General features: G+C 40.7%; 2 protein-coding genes across 4 annotated transcripts in view; both read right to left on the bottom strand.

The window, feature by feature from the left end:
• Window positions 1-15,219, bottom strand: part of dab2ipb (DAB2 interacting protein b) — a 174,352-nt gene extending 159,133 nt beyond the window's left edge. Inside the window, exon 1 of one of the 2 annotated variants that reach the window (XM_050053629.1) lies at window positions 14,578-15,219. The gene's annotated coding sequence lies outside the window, so the exon portion shown is untranslated. The remainder of the gene's footprint in view (window positions 1-14,577) is intronic. The other variant, XM_050053627.1, reaches the window with a different exon arrangement.
• Window positions 1-17,082, bottom strand: part of si:dkeyp-72a4.1 (uncharacterized protein LOC100148058 homolog) — an 88,856-nt gene that overhangs the window by 11,965 nt on the left and 59,809 nt on the right. The window lies entirely within an intron of this gene.

Here is a 17,082-nt window from a genome sequence, read left to right as displayed (position 1 = left end):
ATATTGATGCACAAAACCTGGCATAGTATCTACAATAACTTACAGTCTTAGTACATTAAATTGTGTTTTATTATTAGGCCCACTTTCTGTTGTGACTCTCCAACAAAAGCAATATTTGGACTAGTAAAATAAAAATGTAACAAGAGCTTTGATGGTGCTGGACCCATCCTGAGCACAGCTCCTTTGTTCCCAGTGATTTCACTGTAGAAACCTGGATTCAGTGTGCAACAGCTGACCTGCTGCTGCTGTGCAGAACAGCATTTAGGTTAATAAGTCTACCATTAGCTCACAATGCCACATAAGCAGATTAAAATAATTAGTAAAGCTACCGCTGCTGTGCCACGTGCATTGACTGTGCACAACCCCTCTCTTAAATTACATTTATTTAGCTGACTCTATTTGGACACACCCGTGTTGATCCTGCTGCTGTGTGACTGCCACAGCTGTGTAGTTTAGTCAAAGCAAAGCAGCCTGCATTCTACATTTGTTTGGTCAGTGTGAGACATGTCCAAAAGCAGATGTTTCAACTCGAGTTTGCAAGGCTGTGATACTCAGAGAGAGACGGAGCAGAGAGTGCTGTCATGGTGTGATTTAGATATCAGGAGGTGGAGCTCAGTTCTGGTGGGCTCTGGCCTAATTTAACCCCTGACAGTACCCCAGGGGCTTACATACAGTAATTTCTCCTTTTGATCTGTTTTCAATACGAATTCACAGCAGGGAGTTCCTGTGCTGGCAAACAGGAACCACATGAGACTGGCAGTATCGGAGAGATGAATGAAAAATGATGATACTTATTAAACAGTGTGTTGTGTTCAGTTTTCAGCTGTATTGTAGTTCCTGTAGAGTACAGTCGTTGCTGTTCTTTGTTGATAGCTTCTACTTTTTCACAAATATTTTGCTATCGCTCCCATTTTTTTAGCATGCTAACATGCTAAACTAAGCTGGGGAACATCATAAACATTATACCTACTTAATATCAGCATGTCAGCATTGTCAGTGTGAGCCATAGATGTATAATGACTACTGTAGATATCAGATGCCAAGATCGCGCCTATATGGAGTTGCTCATCAGGCACACATGCCAAAAAAATTTCTAGCTTTCGGGTTTACTTCCGCAGTATGCGGACCATTGAATGTGTGCGGTAGTGTTTCTCCCGCTAGCTCCGCCCATGTGTTTCCATGGACACAGACATCTCTTTTACAATCATGGGAAAATGCTTTCTGGGCCACAGGGTTTGTTTTTTTTTGTTTTTTTTTACTGCAATACCACAAGCGGCCACTGGGGAAAATTGGCTGCAAAGCTAGGCAGCATTACTGGGGGCCTAGTGTTAGCATATTAGCATGCTGATGTTTAGCTATAAGCGCTGTTAGCTTGGATGTACTCTTGTTACTGTCCAAACAGATGGCAAACTCACTGTAATTGGCCATACTTGGGAAAGTACATTTGTTTCTTTGATTGTTAAATGACTCTTGCATGCATTCCAACACTTCTTGCAGTTCCTTCACAATAAAAGCCTTCTGAAAACATTTACTTTCACTTGTATTTTACAGTAATTATGTGGTTGTGGTTCTAACTGATGTAGTGTATGAAGAAGATCTAGATCAGTGTATGCACTAGATTCATATACCAATAAAGACTTAGCCAAAACAATAATTATATTCACTGTATTTACTCTGAAGTAGGAGCAGGAAGTGTTGACTTAGCTATCACTCTTGGTGACTAAGACTTAATTAATTCCTTGCACCATAAAAGTTTCTCTCAGTCTATTTTTAGCAGCTTGTTTTGTATCAGTCTGAAATACGAGTTCAGGAAACAGCATGGCTCCTTTCTATCTGTCAGATACAGTGGTACTAACAGCAAGCTTCTAAGTGGAACAAGTGAACCGAAAAGACAAACAGGTGCCTATTTCAGTTTGGAAAAAAGCTTAAAGCTTAAACAGTTGAATGAGGTAAGCTACACCTTTTCAGTTTCCTGTTATTGCAACAAGCCTACTGATTTTAGTTGCTTTCATAATGGCACACTGTGGGTAACTCAGCCCATGGCAGTCTGCTAACAAGTCTCCACACACAGACACGCACAGACAAAGACACACACAGACAAACTCAAACATTAAACACAGACAAACAAAGCAGGCACTTAAAGTGAATTCTGTTTGCTAATCAACGTGGCCCATAGTCACCCCTCTGATCAACAGCACTTTATCTGGCGTGGGAATCCACATCCAAGCTATAAACAGCAATCTCACAGTCCCTCTCTCCGACACACATGCACAGACACATTGTGGGTGTGTTTGTGTGCGTGTCTGTGTCCTTCCGCAGATGAAACGGTAGCTGTCAGTGAGGCCAGAGGGAGAAAACGGGTAAATTTCGGAGTTCTGTATTTAAACACCTTCATACACCTCACTCAGGGACTGTATCTTTTCCCAAAGTGGCACAGCCTCAATGACAAAAGGTACTTCTGTCTGTCTGTGTGTGTAAGTGTGCATACATACAGTGTTGCTGTATGTGTGTAGCTATTCAGAGAGATTGAGGGCAGGACACAGGAGGAGTACAACTATCTGGGACAGTGCAGTCTCCACCAGTTGGTTCCACAAAGACACTGACGAGCTCAACTGTAGCTCTGTGTTGCACATAAAAATCACTTTATATTATAACCTCAGCTTAATTTACTGTATATCTGCATACTTGCCAACACACTGAAACACAAATTGTTGTATGATCAGTGATTTGCTATAAAAATAGTTGCAGTTTTGTTGAGTATGTGTGTGTGTGAAGGGTCCAAGTCGAGAGGTATGTGACAGGAAGTGAGGTACATTGGGAGGGAAAGGGGAACCGTTGGGAGTGGAGTTCATTTCCCCCTCTTTCCTGTTTTCTGTTTTGTCCCAGCACGTTAGGCCACCTTCTTACATCATCAACATGATTCCTCTCACTCCCACAATGTGTGTGTATGTGTATGTGTATGTGTATCTATGCAATACACTGAGAGAGAACACTGTAAGATAAACTGAGACAAGCTGATATGTACAATAATATTTCATGCAAGGTGTGTCCAAAAAGTGTCATGCATGTCTTAAACAATGATGTTGTTATCGGGTCACCCTCGCTCATGTGTATGTAAAAGAAAACAAAAAATCATTCTTGTTGTCATGGCAACATATGGGAATTTTTTACCACTATGTTCAGGAAACAAACTCAAGAAACTTAAACTGTCCATATGTGTTTGGACCATTTATTTGGCCCAGTTCATACCTGGTATTAAAATGTGTCTGAGATGATCCAATCAGCAGGTGGGCATTGCTAAATACAACCACAAAGACGCACTGTGATCCAATCACTCAAGCCACTTGCCGAGGTGGTCTGGGACGCATTTACCCACGTCTTTTGTAGTGTAGACACTAACGCATCCAGATACGCCCCCCACAATGACTATGTTATGAATGCAGGACATGGTGGTTATTTTGGCGCTCTAACATGTGCTAATATACGGCAAGCTGGATGAAGTGTTGCATGATCGTCCATTAATTTGTCATATAGGAAGAAATGTACTGAATTCTGCTGACAGTGATATCTCCAACTGCGCAGACAGAATCGCTAATTTGACCAGTGAGCATGCTAGCAATAGTGTGGATGTAATAACTGTACACTGGGTCCTTTGACCTTTAAGTGTAAGTTATGTAGGCAGTAACAAAATCTAAACACAAGTGGTCAGCTGGAGACGTGTGTGAACCGTGATGCGACTCAGCTGCCCACTTGTTCGAATCACCAAAACTCGTTAATACCAGGTGTAAACAGGCTCTTAGTCTCTCTCAGGAAGCAGCTTTTTGTTGATCTGAATAATGACTCCGCAACACATCTACTGATCGCCTTTGCTGGTTACCATAGAAACCATGAAAGCCTTGTGATACCTTGCCTATGATAAAACATTTGTGAGCGGATTACATAGTTAACGGGGAAAAAAAAAACAGTTTAAATGTCACTGAACAGGTGGCCCTTTGCACTTTGGATGTGTGCCTGTGAGTTTATGTGATGATAAAGGTCAGAGTGTCAAGTTAGTCCCCGTCTCCCAAACTTTTCTTCAAGTCTGTATGTAAATACAACGCAACACTTTTTTTTTTGTTTTCTTTCATAATTTATGGCTTCATCGCTCTGTGAAAGCACCGCAGGCCTCAGATCCTTTCAGATAAACCCTCACTGCCCCCCCAGCCTCAGATGAATATTTATAAATTTGAGAGTGGCTTTGTGGCAGCTCTGAAAGCTGAGTGACATGAGACAAGTAAGCGAGACTTTAATCTCAAGTTCAAGGAGTTTTTCATCTGTCGTGCCTCATAAATCAGAGAACAGTCAAAGGTGCAGCAACAGAACTTTAGCACTGTAGTCAAACAACTTTGTCAGGCCACTTTTGTTTTAATATATTGTCCATGCTTGGTTTTTCAGGGGTCAACACCTTGAGTTGTCGCTTTAAAAACCTGTATATTTTTTAGAGTGTGCAGTAGAGGGCCTAATGCATGCAAACAGTGTGTACTCTTTTCTGTAGGCTGGTTTCATTTTGTTTTGACAGCCAGGGGCCTGGTTTGGTGACAGGCTTTTGTATCCACAGATTTTATTGGTTACCAGTCTGTCTTGATCTCTGTGATGAAAGCCTGTTTATCTGTACATCAACATCAGAAAGGCAGAAATGAAAAGAGCAAAGAGAAAATATAAAAGAGCGAGAAGCCAATCGTAAAGTTCCTCATTAGCGTTATGGCTGTGGGAATATTTCTCACAGAATATTTAAAATTTACCATTAAAAAGTAGCTGAGGGTTTTTACAACTTGGGTCATCATTCTTTTCAGTCATAAAACACTGTACTTATCAAATGAACTCCTGAGATTCAGGGACCAGACAATAATTCTAAAAAGAAGTCAGACGAAGCAGGAAACACAAGCACTCACACCATGACACGGGTTGACAACCCAGCTAAGTCAAACTTATTTGGTAAAAAAAAAAAGACTATTGTTAAAACTATTACCGAAACCAAGGCTGAGTATCTTTCAATAAATTACTTTACCAGTACCAATACGAGCACCCTTAAAGTGATACCAATACCAACAGAGGACTTCAGTCAATGATGTAAATGGAGTGGCAGTATTCTATATCTCACAATATTTTGGTTGCACCACGGCCACTGAACTGCCAACTCAGTCAAGTACACCATGCTCAACAGTGTTAGCATCTCATAGCTATAGTTACCTAACAGTTATGAACAGGTTTAACGTCAGAGTAGAGCTGTTTTGGTGCAAGTTTGTTGGGACTGTTTATCGGCTTGGTGTTGGATGTTAGCTGCTTATAACCAGATGTTGAACTGACGGTTCGCCAAAAAAAGAGCGGCTATGTGAGGGCAGCAACAGAAAGTTTGCTGATCTGGCAGGGAGTCGGGATGGTCTGAGATCAGACCCCTGTTACAAAAAGGATCAAATGCAAGTACAATTGGACTGGAGACGATTAAATACTACTTAATGCTGGGTTATTTTGGTCAATACTTCAAAAGGTATCGAGTACCGATACTCAGCTGTACTACAAAAATCCAGTTTACAGTTCAAATTCCTGATTCTACTTTGACCAGCAGAACATACTTTAAACAATAGCCCTTTTTAGATAGGAATTGTGCAAATTTACAGGAAAGCCCAATCAGTCTTTTTTCAGCATTGGCAGTATAAAAACAAAATCGGGTGTGCGGCAAAATGCCGCCTGCCTACTTTTGTTAATACAGAATGCGCCTTTTTCGGAGCAACGGGGGGCGTGAGCAAGTAACAAAACATGTAGCTCAGCGTGTGACGTAAACAGTGACATGGGAGGGAAGCCACGACGAGTCAGTCCTTCTGCGATTCTGTCGTAAGTCAGCCCGATCTTCACCACTCCCATCACTTGACGGTTAATGGCCTCTTCATTTGCGAGGACAAGGAGGGCGCATAAGTCTTTGTCTCCCCAGTTGCTCATCTTTACAGTGTCTGTCAGGTTTGTGTTTCCCTCTTGCTATTAGCTGCTCGCCAAATCCTGCTATCAGCTGTTTTCTGTTTATCCACCACCAGTGGTTCGCATGTCATCAACAGCTCCTCAAGTCTTCAACAGCCCCTCCCATTGCAGAAGGCCGCCTCGGTCTGTTTAAACTTAAAGGGTTCCGCCAATATGACTACCCTACCAGGCGGAAAATTGCGCATCTTGGATCAACTCGCCAATCCGGCTCTGTGTGTCTAAACGCTCGCAGCTTGCCGGCAAAACGGCCCAATCTGGCAGTGTAAAAGGGGCTTATGTTTTCTTGTAAAATTAGTAATCACTTTCTGTTTAAGTTCCACTGCTGTGTTGTTCTTATCTACACCATGCTGAGAGTGATGTCATACAAAATCACACACTTGCTCCTCCTTGTCACCCTGCATAACTTTGAGGTGGAAAAAAAAAAAAAAAAAAGTTGTGAATGCAAACACCCACACACAGAAACACACATACTAATACCTTGAACAAGCCTTACCCTAAAAACTAACTTTAAAAGCAGGAAAGAAAAGATTTGCAGTGTAATCATCATGTATCACAGACAGATTGTGCACTCCTAAACTGTTCAAGTAGACACTGAACCACTGTGGAACACCCACAGGCAAGAGACCTTAACTATTTGCTCTGTTATCTTGGCTCATTGAAAACTCAATGGGTGGTCCAGCTCCTTGTGAATCAACACAACAAGGCTTTGTCAGACAAGTCTGCACATAAAAAAACCGTCATGTATATATATAATACAAACCACAAATAAATATCACATATGCAAATAAATGCACCCAATCTCACAGAACATTAAGTCCTTGAGAGACATTTGCATCGCAGAATTGTCTTTCCAATAATACTGTCATGGTAATAGGTAGAGCTGTAAAGCCCACATAATGGGAAGGTGTGAGTCATTGCTTTAGCTATTAATTTTCACATCACTTTATTTAAATTTCATCACACTGCTCATTAGTTTGGTGAAAGCATTTAGCATTTTAAATGCATCTTCTTGCTTTGTGTCTGTGGTGTTTTACAGCTCAGGTTTCTTTTGTGAATGTGAAACTCTGTGTGGTGCTCAAAGCATCAAAAAATACATTTGATAAACTCAACAGCTATGTCTCTTTCCAGAAATAATGACCTGGTTACTCACAAACTTTGTTGTGAGAATTTCAGGTAGGAACTATTTTCTTTCTACCTAACTACACCTGCCAACCATAGCACCCCACATTAGGAAGCCTGTTGGTAGAAAGAAAATAGTTCCTACATGAAACTGCTCACAACAAAGTCTGTGGATTATCTTGGGGTCATGATTCCTAGAAAGACATTGCTGTTGAGTTTTTTTAAATGTATTTTTTTGGCACTTTGAACACCACAAGCTGAGTGTCATGTAGTTCCATTATACTGGAAAGATGACAGACATCTTACTGGTTGATATCTCAATCACCTGGCAGCTCACACCAAAACAGCACTACAGGACAGAAGAAAAAATATGTATTTTTTGATTTTGGGGTGAACTGTCCCCTTTAAGCTAACCAGCAGAGAGACAGACAGCAGTGATGATGTCATCCAGACAGAAAATGTCAGAGCTGCTGAATAGACAGTGAATAATGGAACAACTTCTGGTGCATTAATGAAAGCTGTCATAGTTATTATACTGGGATATGAGAGCATATTCTGATCCACAGCTTGAAGTGGTGCATTCAGATAATTCTAATGTGGATGAAGTTTGTTGAACAAAGAGTCTCTGATGTGCAACCTGATCATTAAATGTCAAAGACAAACTAAAAAAAGTCTCAGTTGTAGACAGTCGTCAGTTTTCCCTGTCCGCAGATACTGAATGCATCGAGACCATTGAAACATCTACTGTAACTACATCTGCATGCAGCATGGTGCCATACAGCATTCATGCTGACACTGCAACATGCCTATCAAATTTCTAAGCCTACATGAATACAACCAGACACACAGTGAGCCCATACATCCGTTTAACTGCCAGCTTCGGTGGTGGCTGTGAATGTCAAAAAGCGCAGTCAGGATAAAAGCCATTGTTGAGGGCCACATCTGCTGAGAGGGGCCACGAAATCCAATTATTAACAACTCCATATGGACTCCAGCTGGATTAATAATGAGAGTCAATATATCAACATATTATTATCTTATTATAAGAACAGCCTACGCCTTGAAGCACGCTTTCTCCACTCATGTACACACCTACAGAACATACAAATGTGTACTCACGCAGTGTGCCGAGAGCTAATATGTTTGCTCTAATATTATATGTTGACAACAAAGAGAGATACACTTATGAAAGCTGAAAGTTTGGCGCAATGATGGCATTAGGGGCAGAGTCCAAAATGAATAGGTTTCTTCTTCTTGGGAGAGCGAATGTGCACGGCAGATTTCATACAGATCAGGGCACTATAAGATTTTGTCATCACAGACAAACAAGCGATGGAGTGACGGATGAAGATGATCACAACCTCCTCTCCTTTACAGAAAAACAACAACATTCAAATATGTTATTAAATAAAATAAAGCATCATCAGTATGGTTTATAAGTAGCTTTATTGTGCATCGTTATGTGTGGGTGTATGTTCCCTCAGCAGCGAGTGATGGGAGTAATTCATTAGTTAAGGAGTGTTTTGGGAAAGCAACAAAGAACTTAGATCTACTAAAAGCCAAGGTTTTTGTGGCCCTCAATTCAAATGTTAAGCACTTAATTGCTACAACAAATACACAATAAAACATCTCCCACAGTCCCGATTAGTGGTCCACAGCACAGAACACAATGAAATGGTTAATTGATTTCAATATTAATAACCAGCAAGTGCCAGTGCACACACAAAAGGCTACATCTGCAGCAACATGCCTAAACATGCAATCGAAAAAGAATCAGATCATTAATCTCAAACATGATCACACACAGAGCTTGTGTCTGTAGATGAGAAGAATGTACCCTGCAAAACACATGTACGTAATTGTACGGTATGCCAACAAACACCCTCAACCCCCTTTTACCCCCCGAACCTGAAATCCACGTATACAGTGAAACCACCCCCGTTAATTGCTGTCAAACATGTATCAAAATCCCCTCTGTTGTCTGTGATTTATGGCTCTAACTAATTACATAGCTGTTCTTCAGAGAGCTGGGGTGGGAGGGGTAAAGGAAGGCTGGAAAGAGATTGGGGGAAATGAGGGCAGGTCCTGTGCTACTAAAAGCCTGGAGGCAACAGTAAGGTGTTTGTGAAGAAGAGACACTATGGACAGTATGTGAACTAAAAGGCTTTGATATTAAAATATAGAGAGCTGTGTCAGCCCCCACGCATACTGCACATACATATAATCAGTATGGTGCAGAATTCAAGGGTGAAGGTTTCTTTTAATTAAACTGAAGTACTGATCTACTCAAAGATGTTTTTCTTCTGTTCATGTCCCTTAAAATATCAGATCTTGACTACACTGACCTGTATCCGTGCAAAGTTTATCACTATGAGTGTTTTCACATTCCTCAACAGAAGGCCGCAATATCTGTGCACTACCCTAAAATCTGAGGTACACCACTAATATGAAAGCCAATCGCTGTCTAATAAGGTATACATGCATTGACTGGAGAACAGACTTTGACACAACACCAACAAAGAAACCTGAAATCTCCAGCGCAGAGATGACAATCATAACAGAGAGCATAGTTAGCATTAGCATAGTGACAGTTTTGAGGGCAAACATTGGTAGAGTGTGCAGTCTTTGGATGTAAACTGGACCAATATGAAAACACTGAAACATCGTAGCAGATATAACCCTACATTCGTTGGGTGTCAGAATAATCTCAAAAATTGGTTCCAGATTGGGAAAATTCACGTGATTGCCCCCTCAACTTGATATAACTCGTAAAGTCGGCAAAATCTTGGGCCACGGGTTGATGTCTTATGTGCAAAAACTTGGCAGACAAAAGTAAATGTTTGGTTGATGGTAATAAACTTTTTATTAATTCACATATTGCCTGTCATTTTTTTTGCTCATGTTTAATTTCTAATGTGATATTAGGTCATAACCACAAGTTGATGTCCATATCCAAGTTATTTTTTGGATTAGTCAGGTAAAACATAATTTTAGTCGTTTTAGGCAACAAGTCTGGAAAAAACAACAACTTTGTAGTAACTTTAAACTGTTATCAGCATTTTGTTTAAATGCTCTGAGCAATAAAGTAAGAAATATCTTATCTTATTATGACCTAAAGTTCATGAACACACCATGTTTGGAAGAATGAGTTCCCAAATCAGGAAATCAGACCATCGGAGGAGTGCGTGAATGCAGCATTACTGTATGTTTAACAACCACTAATGCTGTGTCAACCACTAACAAGCTAACAAACAACATAAATAAAAGATGCTAACTACACTTACCATTCTGATACATTTGGATTTTGGTGCACAACAGATTCCTCATCCAAGACTGGGTCAGACTGAGGCTCAAAGATGTATGGCTGAATCTCTCCACTGTTTTCTCTAATGCAAGCGCTAGCCATCTTGGCATACACTGCTCTTTCACCAGTCTCACAGCCAGATTTATCTCTGCACTTCATTTTAGCGATGGAGAAAGTGTAAAGCAAAGACTACCACAAGCAGCGGTGGTGGGCAGGGTAGAGGCCAGATCTAGAATTTCTCAATAAGGAAGAAAGAGTAGATCTGCTTCCAGCCCCTTTTCAGATTATTTTTTCATACTTTTTATGTGGGAAAACCATGTTAAACAAAATATTTAAAAGGTATTTGGTATTTTTACATACTTAAATATGTGTCTGAAGGACTTAAAATATCACTACTAACTGGACTAATTAGTTTGAAAATCATTAAAGTCCTATTTGCTTTTCTCTTGACCACTTTTGCAATGTACTTTACACACATTGCATACCTAGTAATAGTGAAGGGTAAACCTCTAATCCAATCAGTCTCTATAATCACTGCCAATCAGAGAAAATGCAGCTGGAGTGTGATCTTTGATTTCACAATAATTAAAACAAACATCTACACAAGTACACTCATGACAAGAGATGTTAATCTTGAATCTTTTCGCAATTGTTCTTCTTTTTTATGAGACAGTTTCGAAATAGTTTTGTTGACTCTTTTTCACTAAAAAGGTTGCTCCTTATTTAACACATCACAGCCTGCATTCAACATTACAGGTAAGGAGGACGTGACCAACTATTTAGAACATATATATATATTAAAAAAAGGGGAAAAAAAGAGAAAAGAAAATGCCATTAGTTTCCGACGACAAATACCTTGCTGCCGTATTTATATAGGAAGCCCATTTCATTGGAATACACACTTGAGATTTCCAAGGGGCGAGAGGCAGAGATAGCAGAGATATGTGGGTAATACTGGGATGCCATTATCTCTTTAGCCAGTGTGGCAGCAGTTTATCACAGCAGTCAATCACTGAGTAATCACTATCTGCAAGGAACTCCTTCCACTTTCACTGCCTAAGAACACTTGGTCAGCTTCCGCTGCCTGAGCCGCTGGAGATAAAGATGCTTCAGAAAGTGAGTGAACAGACTCAATGACAGATTATATTAGGTCGGCAATTTCAGCTTGACTAAAGGGTGATAAATAAACTACATCCATAAAACTCACACTGTAGACTATAATACAATACAGCCATTCTAGAGAGGTGTTTATCAAAAAATAAGAATAATAAATGAAAAAAGTAGCTAATTAATTGATTACCTTTGATTAGATTTTCTGATTTACCAATGATCAAAGTAGTTGATGTATTTTCTATCAGTCATTCATTAAGCAAAATGCACAACATTAACTGGTTTGAGCCTTTTAAGATTAAAGATATGCTGCTTCTCTCTGTTTAACTTATTCTAAGATGAATGTGTTTAAGTTTTGGATCATTGAACAAAAGAAGCACCACTTGAACACAGCAATTTAGGTTCTCAGTAGGAGTGTAAGAAAATACTGAAACACTTGAAATCACATGTTTTGGTGGCTAATTTTGTGTTATGTTTAAACCCCCGACTACTAGATAGCAGCATTGTAATCTATCTGGCAGAATCTTAAAGGGGGCATTGGTAGATCCGACTCAGGATTCTGTCAGTCGAATGGGATTTGCCTGTTCAATACAAATATTGGACTATTCAATCCTTTTTTCCATATAAAGTGTGAGAGCTTGTACAGGGTTAAGTGGAATGTTCAGCAATGTTCACTTAAGCTAATACAGTAAACAAGCCAAGTTAGCCCACCTGTTAATACATTATAGGGCTGTACCCATCTCAGAATTTTGTCAGTCAAATCAAATCTGACTGTTCACAATTCAACTATTTGTTCCTTTTTCAAATTATTTTTCAGCATACTCAACAAGCCAAGTTAGCCCTCAGAGCTAATGTGTGCTAGCTGTGCTCCTGTTAATACATTGTAGGTCTCAGAATGTTGTCAGTCAAATCAAATTTGGCTGTTAACTAAGAATATTCAACTATTCATCTCTTTTCAATAGATTAAACGAGCCAAGTTAGCCCTCCAAGCTAATACTTGCTAACTACGCTCCTGTTAATACATTATTGGTCTCTACCCGTCTAAGAATTTTGTCAGTCATATCAAATTCAGTTGTTAACTACAATATTCAAGTACTTGTTTTTTTATAGTAAACAAGCCAAATTAACCCTTCAAGCTAATGCAAGCCAACTATGCTAACAACGAACTGGAAATGTGCAACAGGGTATGTTGCCGACACTTGATATAAAACAAAAGCCAGACACTGTATTTTGTTAAGTTGCTTAAGATAACATTATCTCAGAGCCTGACCAGGTTAAGCCCCTCTTCCTCCAGGCAGCTACTTCCATCTCACTAGACTCACCCTGGCTCTGGGTCCACAGCTGCCTGTACTGGAGGGTAGCGTGAAAGTGAGGAGTCCTCAATCCGCGGCTAAATCTGGGGACTGACACGTCCCCTGAAGTTTACTGGACGCTGACTGACAATAAGAAAAAATTACAGCTCAACTTGAATCTCAGTCAACTAATGATTCAATTCTTTTACTTTCAGGAGGTAGCCCTGCACATTTCATTTAAAAAAAACTGCCTTGCTTACAGAATCACACTATATTGAATTGTAACCCCTGTAGCGTGATATGTGTCCTATATCCAGTTCACATTTTTCTGACATTTTATGGACTAAAAGTTTTACTGACTGATCAAATAAACAACCAACAGATTTATTTAATGAAAAAATAATTAATCGCAGCTTGTAACAAATCCATTTCAATAAATTGACAGCCAAGTTATCCAGATGTACAACAGCTGTCATCTGCAATTACAGAAGGGTGTTTTAGTCCAGATCACTACTGACCTCCAACCTCTATATCTTTTCTTATGATCCACACTGATCCCTGTCTGGTGCTCTGGCCCACTCATCTTCCCCTCCACTGACTCTGCCACCTTAGGAATGCCATTCCAGTTCAGTCCATAATTCCCGCTCAGTGTTCCCAGTAATCCCTCTTCTCCGGCTGCTCTGAGCCGACTTCCTTCCCCACAGCTGCTGGCTGGCCCGGCTTGCTCTAATAATAGGACAACAATGCCCACCCCACGCCCGGACACACTGCACTACTACTGAAAAGAGAAAAAAAAAACTGTAAAAACTCCATGCATGGAATCTGAAATATTTCAAACTGTTCCCCACAAATGTTTACTATAACTGATAGGTGCTTTCAACAAAACGGTCAGAAAACATTAACATAGATGTTTAATGTCACTACAATTACTGACGCCCAACTCCAAAAGAGCAACATTAGGCAAACTTGTTGACGTTTAGTACCTCTGTGTGCGGGTTAAGACTGCAGCATGTAAACACATGTTGGTGGAGGAATGATGATGAGGCTGCACACTCAAGTGAGCTACTATCTGTGGTAGAGTCAGAGAAAACACTGTAATCATGCAGGAGCTGATAAATGAGGGCTACACACTGCTAAAGTACTTAAACACTACCTTGTGCCTTTGCCACTGTGTGTTGGAGTGGGACTGCTCCCCCAACACACACACACACACACACACAAAGCAAAAAGGTTATGAATAAATGTCACATTTACGTTCCATGGTCCTGTCAGCAAAGCAGCCCCGAGCTGCACACACAAACACCACAGAAAGAGAGGCATTAATCAGAAGAGCGACTGAGAGCTGCACTGAGGTTTCTTTTCTCATCTTCTGCTGTCCCACTTGTAGAAGTAGAGCTCTGAATCACATGTTACAGCTCCTTGAGTCTGAGCCGGACATTTCTTCAGCAACCCTTTATTTCCTCCTCATTCATTTCATCCAGAGAAGATTCTTTCTCACCCTACGTTGCTTCTTTCTCTGACAGATCAGTGTGATAATGTTGCTTCCCTGGCACGTGAAAAGCTTCCCTCCACACCTCCTCCTCTCTTTCAACCCCCCTCCGCCATTCCACCAAGAGAGCAATCCTACAGAAAAGCTCACAAAATTTGAAACTCAGCCCCCCCCCTTTTTTTTTTTTACTCCCACAGAGTTATTGGCCAGAAAAAGGAGGAAAGAAATAACAGTGGAATGCTGGTGCTCACCTCAGACAAGATCCCACTGCGGCAGGGAAAGCAGAAGGAATATCATCCTCAATCCGCACAGAAAAGCAACAAGTAGTAACTCCAGAGATTTCTCCTCCCCTCTCTCGCACTCCTGCTTCCTTGCTCTGTTTCTCCCTCTGCTTTACACTCATTCAGGCTGCAGTAGCTGCAGTAGACTGAGCAAGTATGCCTGTGGGGTGTGTTTGTGTGTGTGTGTGAGTGTGAGGGTGTGAGAGTGTGTGTGTGTATGATCCTGTGGACTCCTGCAGGGGTATTGACTCTTAGCAGGGTTCAGGTCCTCCCCCTTTCTCGGGATCACAGAGAGAGAGACAGAGAGAAAAGCTCACCCACACACACAAACAGAGGGCAGGAGAGTTCTGTCTTTGTCTTTTGTTGCTTTCTCTCACTTCCTTGCTCTGTGTCTTCAAATGTCTGTAACTCCCTGCTCCTGCTCCCTTACGTATGAGAAAGCGAATGGGAGAGAGAGACTGTGTATGTGTGTGTGTACGTGCACAGGGAATGCCGTCCTGCTTCAGCGCCCCGGGCCGGGAGGAGGAGGAGGAAGAGGAGAAGGAGGCGGAGCTTAGACCTCAGAGAGCCGAATTCCTACCTCGCGTCCAACCAATGGGAGGCCTTGTTGCGGTTGACCAAAAACCGCGGGGCCAAGCCGGGCCTCACTACCACACTCCAGCTTTAAAGCATTAGCTGGAGTTTGCTGTGCACTTAGGCTACATTCTGCAGCAGTGTTGTGAGTGATCATTACTGCTTTTACCTTGGGAAAAATGCATTTTGCTCTGCCTAAGTAATATTTCAACTTTAAACCATGAAAAAACACGCATTCTATGTTAATTTCAATGGCAAGCCAATGAGATTCCATCTATATGGAATATTTCAGGCAAATTCAAAATGTTACAAAATGTAAAATGTATTCAAAAAAGAAATAAATTACTTTATGGCTGTGAATGAAAGAAAGTATCTGTTGAATGTCTTTCAGACTCAAGTTACCACACAAAACTATGCCAAAACTACAAAAGGTAACAGGTATGTTACCGTGGAGATGTTTCCTTGTCTCTTCCCACGTCCCTCCCTCCTCCTTGCCGAAGAACAGCACTCTCATGTTTCGGCTGCTGTCCTTGGCCAGACATTTGTCAAGCAAGGCATTTGTCCACAGAATTGACAGATCCCCACCCTCCTCCTGCTATTCACACCAGTTTACTGCTGGCTACCTCAACGACTCAAAACATTAAAGCCTTAGGGCTGTGAAATAAGGAAAATGATGATCTTTCCTTGTTGCAAACTGAAACTGTGCCATGTTAGCGTTTTTTATTATACCTTCTGCTGTTTTGCATCACCACAGTGTCTTTTTTGGAAAAAAATAAAATTGCTATTGAAGACAATATCAAAACAAGAGTCTACAACCACACCAGCTGCTTTGTAAGTTTGTACTTAGCACAGAATATGAAGACGAACGATGCATCTCCCCCCCCACTATACAAAAATAAAGCTAAAATATCACAGATACAGGCTCTTTGTTGTTTGGAGCCGGAGTCTGCAGTAGCAATTACAAAGTGAAACTGCTGTATTGAGTTCCCACCCATTCGACCTAATAGGGAGCAGGGATTGACACACAGCTGTCAATCATGACGCCACACCCCCTTTTAATAGTATCAAATAACTAGTTATAACCAAACTAATCAGAAAAACAAACACTTGAATTCACATTATCATGATAAGAACTAGCTAAAATGACACAAACGATCTATATAATCAGCACAATTTCAACATGGACACCCACAATTAGTGTCACCAAATTAGCATTCAATCAAATATCCCTTCCTGTTCCTGAGATACGACGTTAAGTAATGGCAAGAAAAGTGTTTTTGCACAATATTATGTCACAGTGAAGCTGACCTTTGACCTTTTGGATATAAAATGCCATCACCTCATATTATTACTTCACATTACCATTAGATATTTGTGTGAAATTTTGTCATAACTAGCGTATGAATTCTTGAGTTATGGCCAAAAACGTGAAGTCATGGTGACCTAGACTTTTGACCATACACCGTCAAACTCTACTCAGTTCATTCTTAAGTCCAAGTGGATGTTAGTGCCAAATTTGAGGAAATTTCCTCAAGGCCTTATTGAGATATTGCGTTCAAGAGAATGAGACAGATGCAAAGTCACATTGGCCTTGCCCTTTTGACTAAAAAAATCTAATCAGTTCAGCGCTGAGTCTTAGTGGACGTTTGTGCCGAATTTGAAGAAATCCCCTCAAAAGTGTTCTTGAGATGTCGAATTCATGAACATAAAGCAGATGCAAGGTCACACTGACCTTGATCTTTGGCCAACAATATCCAATAAGTTAATCATTGAGTCGAAGTGGACATTTGTGGCAAATTTGATTAAATTCCCTCAAGGCGTTTTTGAGATGTAATGTTCACAAGAATAGGACATTCAGACAAAATTCCAGACAACTGGACAAACAACTCCAAAACACAATGC

Source organism: Epinephelus moara, chromosome 9, assembly GCF_006386435.1.
Source record: "Epinephelus moara isolate mb chromosome 9, YSFRI_EMoa_1.0, whole genome shotgun sequence".
NCBI lineage: Eukaryota > Metazoa > Chordata > Actinopteri > Perciformes > Serranidae > Epinephelus > Epinephelus moara.
The sequence above is the reverse complement of the archived record's forward strand: the minus strand, read 5'-3'. Positions and strand labels throughout refer to the sequence as shown.